At 28.8% G+C, this 5,173-nt stretch overlaps 1 non-coding gene across 1 annotated transcript; it reads left to right on the top strand.

Annotated features, from left to right (window-relative positions):
* The first annotated feature begins 382 nt into the window (after positions 1 to 382).
* Positions 383 to 472, top strand: LOC141722791 (small nucleolar RNA snoR1). Its single transcript, XR_012575793.1, has one exon. It is a non-coding gene; the product is annotated as a small nucleolar RNA snoR1 (small nucleolar RNA).
* The last annotated feature ends 4,701 nt before the right edge of the window (positions 473 to 5,173 follow it).

The raw sequence follows: 5,173 nt of genomic DNA, 5'->3' as shown, positions 1-5,173 counted from the left end.
CTAGTCAAACTGATAAAATTTAAGATAAAATTTACCAAAATCATAATTTCATATTTTAATTAAAATTAAGTTGTTAAGATATATTTATATATTATAATATTTTTAAGTAAAAATTTAAATAATTATTATATTTATGTCCTAAAATTAAAAAAGGAATTATATATTACAATCAATTCAATTTATTAAAAAAAAATCAATTCGATGAGGAGTAAATTATATGTCTGGGAAAGCATTAGTAATTAGCAAATTAAGCCCATTCAAAAGGCTACATATTCTCTGTCACAATAAAACCCTAATTTAGCACCAGCTTCTCTCTCTTCTCTCTCCCTTTCTCTCTTTCTCTCTCGTTGAGCCTATTCTTATTATATATACACTAACTATCGGCAAAGATGATTGATGCTATTTTTTTGACACCTCTTGTATGAGAAAAGCCTTTGCTTTTCCTTGAGCACGTTCAGCAACACTCTGAGCCATATTTTTTTATTTGATTTTTGGTTATTTATTTAATTTATAATGTTGATGTATATATGAATTATACGTATGTGAGTGCAATTGAAGGTAGTCTCTTTTACTCTCCTTATGAATTTGAAATGACATATGGATCGATTAGTGGATTTTCTGTTTTGATGAGACTTTTCGGTTTGGTGATAGATGTAGTTTTTTAATTTAGTTGTATGCTTATATATGGATATTTGGATGGTTTTTTCCAATTTGATTTTGTGCGATTATTGTTATGTGTTTTGAGGATGTTGATGGTTTACAATTTGACTCATCGCCTTATTACTAAGATTTCTTTCACCAAGCTAAGTAATGTTTTTAGGAGAGGTGCCTTTGGTGTTGTGTTTTCCGGACTGTGATGATTTTTGTTGCTGAATTGGAATGGCGCTAACGATCTGGTTGGCCGGCGTTGGGAAGTAGTACTTGCAGTATGTTTATCGGTGCTAAAGGTTTCATAATTCACAGTGTCGTTCACTCAATTGTTTCAATAGTATCAGATTATAGTTCTTCATGCTCTCGCTTCGCTTCTCGAAATTCAAGAGTCTAGGTGTATTTTAGCCGGATTTTTGAAGCTTGCCGAAATCTGGAATTTTTCCAATTCCGACGAGATTTTTTTAATAAACCGGTGTTTGTTTATTCGTCTGGATGGGGTTGAATTTAATATCTTATAATTGACAAGATACGGCCGAGTTTAATAATTGGGCGGGCTTTTTAAAATATTTCAAACATTTTAATTATTTTGGTGGGATTTTCAAATTTTAATTGAAAAATCAATATCGACCAACGTCGATTGAATTTGATCAGTCGAATTTAACGGTCGTATTTAACTAGTTGTAGTTAGACAGTCGTATTTAGACTAAATACAACTGAATACTAAATATCACCCCCATATGTACGATTGGATCCAAAATCGATCGTATTTAGATACGACTGGTTTCGAAAGCTGTAGAGTTGGTCACTTCAGGAAAACCTCTCTTCAATCAAAGGAAAAATGCTCAAGATAAAACCTTTGACACATCTCTTTTGTTCATGACACCAGTGGATGGTGCGTAGCAATAGACCGTACCAGATAAAAATACGATTAAACTAAATACTGACACGACACTATTTGCAGCTTCTTATTATTTTAGTTTTTCTAGAGTGGCTCAAGATTATGTAAGTGGACTAATTGAGGCTATAGAATGATGCAAGCAAGGCCACATTTTATCAGAAGTGGCAGCGGAAAAAGGCATCAGGAAAGCCTTGGTAAGCCTTGCGTTGGATAAAAAAACATTGGAGTAGCGTGGTGGTAAAAACAGATTTCAACTGGTCATACATGTATACATGTAGGAATGGGCAGAGGGGCACTTCGAGGTTGGGGAGTGGGGATCCCCACGGGTTTTCAGGGAACGGGGATCTCCACGAGTTTTCAGGGAATTTAAATTTTTAATTCAAAAATAATAATGTTATTTTATATTTCATATTTTTTTAAAATAATATAAAATAATAATTGTTAACATATAAATATATTGATATTATCTCATATTTTTAATATCATATTATATCAAAATTTTATATGATACAAATAAACGACAAATTTTAAATCATAAAAATATATTGTATTATAATGTAAAATAAAATATTGATCAATAAATTATAGATTATTTTAAATTCAAATAATATTATAAAATTTATCTATTTTTAATAATTAATTAGTAATATATATTATTTATTTATATACACAATCGGGGTCGGGGATCGGGGCGAGGAAACACTCATCCCCGATCCCGCCTTTGATCACCGAAATCTTCATAAAATTCTCCATCATCCCCGGCCCGCTCCTAAAAAAATCCTTGAATCCCAACCCAAACGAGGCGCGGTGATTGTCCATCCCTACATACATGAGTGTAAGGAGGTCTTGATGGAGTTAAATGAACGTAAGGTGTCATTAAACTTTGTAAAACACTCTGTGAGTCAAGTAGTTTACTATTTAGCAAGACTTACTCATTCGATAGCTGATTGTGTTTTACGAGTGGATAATGCACACTCGGATTTAAATAACGTATGTTCAAATATTTAATTATTAATAAGATTTTTGTTTCGTGGAAAAGAGGATATTATGCATAGCTTGACCTAACAGAACGCAAATATGGTCTTTTCAATAGGGAGTTAATTACTTTCGATTTCAAAATAAAAAATGAAGAATTCTCATCAAGCATTTTAATCTTAATTTTATTCAAAGAAAATAATATTATGTTATTAATGTTTCTTATCCTCTTTAATTTGTACATGAAATTATTCATGCACACATTTGTTTTCACCAAGACTTGAACCATGGACATCTTGTCCGGACGAGAAGTATATATCCATTGTTTTATATAAGAGAATGTCCAATAGTATGTTTTTCTCCATGCTACATGTATAAAAGTTGTTGGGGTGTTATTTTGTATAAGAGTATATCCAATGGTGTGCTATATGATAAATGATGTGCTTACTATAATATTACTTGCCAAATTTAAAAAAGATTGGAAGAAAGATTGTGCCTCCTTGCCAAATTTAAAAATTGGCCGAAATATTGTAGTTCCTTAATTATTCCCTTAACTATCTTGGATTTAAAGGGCTATTATTTTGTTCATTAAATCAATTTTCAATTTAAGGCTTGATTGTATTTTCGAAAATTCTCCTATGTGTCCTCTATCAATTTTCTTTGGGTAACAATTCAATATTTTCCTTACGTAAAAATAAATATTTTTAATTAAAAAACTTATTCATTTATAAAATTTATAAATGTCAAGGGTAATATGGAATTATCTTACCGTAGTAATATCGCGTACATCTTTAAAAGAAGTAGGGTTGTTTAATATAATATCATATCCAATGGTATCACTTGCCAAATATAAAATAGGTTGACCGAAAGATTGTAGTATTTGCTTCCTAGACTATAACCTCAACTATCTTGGATTTAAAAGGCTATTATCCCATGCATTACATTCCCATAATTATATTCATCTATAATCGAATTTTGAAAAAAATGTAATTATTTGAGTACATAAATAATGAATTGAAAATTGATTGGAATATAGTTCTATGCAATCATGGCCCTTCAAATTTATAATAATTTGATATAATAATAGTCCGGGATTATAATCTCTCAAAATAAACTTTATGACATATGTGAATTTTTTGAGATATTAATGCTTTCCTGCATTTTTCTTTTAAACTTACATAAGTTGTATTTTTTCTGTCGGTTTATGTATTATTCTTTTATTAGTAAGTTATATTTTTTTTCTGCAAATTTTCACTTCAAGGTGTTAGAATTCATTTTTGGTCGTATTAACTCTATTTTCTTTGTACGATAATCGAATATAATCTATGCATGTATTTAGTAAATATATATATATACATATATATATATATATTTACATATATACATATATATACATAGACATATATATATTACTGCTTAGGTAGGTTTCTTTATGTCATTTACAAAATTACTCATTACCCTTAGTGTAATGAAATATATTAAAAATGTTGATATTAAGTAGGGTCGAACCAATGACATGGCATTTCACATGTTGCCATGTTCAACCATTTAGACTACATAAAATTTTTTACCATTTTTATAACTCATTTACTACATTATCAATTGACCATCACACCATAAAACTCTCTTTAAAGAAAACTGAAATTAATAAAATATGAAAAGGTTTGAAAATTTCTCTGTTTTTAATATTTAAAATTGTTTGTTAATTTAAACGATTAGGATCCAAAATAATTTATATATGAGATATTGATTATGTGTTGTATATACGAGTATTAATTTTGAGTGTTTTATTAAATTAATAATGTGAACCTATATTTATATTAATGTTAAAATATTAATATTTAAAAGGGTTGAACATATGATTTTCATATGCCCGTAAAATTAAATTAACAGATTTAAATACTGAACAAAAATAATTTTATAATATTTCTTAAATTCATTACCACATTTACTATATTTATATTATGAATTACAATTTAGTTAAAATAAGATTACTATAATATTTTTGTATATATTAGTAACTATGTTAGGTCACACACACTGTAGAGGGGTGAATACAGTGTATAGCACAATCAAATCGAACTTTAATAACTCAAGTAACAGAAAACAAACTTTATTCAAAACAATAAACTTTGTTACAGTATGGAACTGTCCTCTCTCAGTGATGAACAAATATCACGAGAGCTGCTAGGGTTACAATGAATAATCTTCTCGATTGTGATAACACTTATAGTGTAAACCCTATGTTTGTGTTTATATACTACACAGTTACAAGATAATCGCTAATTGATATGGAATATAATTCTGCTTCCTAAAATATATCAATCAGATATCTTTTCTTTCAAGTATTATATTATTCATAGAATTCCTTCTTCATGCATATCTCTTCTTATGTTTGTCTCGATCTTCTCTTCCTGTAAATCAGTTGTCTTCCTTATCTGAATGTTTCCTTTAAGTCCTGATATTATCTTCTGATAAATATCTTCTGAACCTTAAATAATGATGACGTAAGTTCTAACTTCAGTATAAGTGTTGATTTCAGTTAAGTACTAATTTGTCCTGTTTAAGTAAGATCTGTAAACTAAACATAAATCACATTAGTCATGACATTATAAAATATATCTAACAAACTAAATTATATATAATACA

The sequence above is a fragment of the Apium graveolens genome, chromosome 4 (assembly GCF_009905375.1).
Source record: "Apium graveolens cultivar Ventura chromosome 4, ASM990537v1, whole genome shotgun sequence".
Classification (NCBI taxonomy): Eukaryota; Viridiplantae; Streptophyta; class Magnoliopsida; order Apiales; family Apiaceae; genus Apium; species Apium graveolens.
This window is presented reverse-complemented; position numbering and strand designations above follow the sequence as displayed.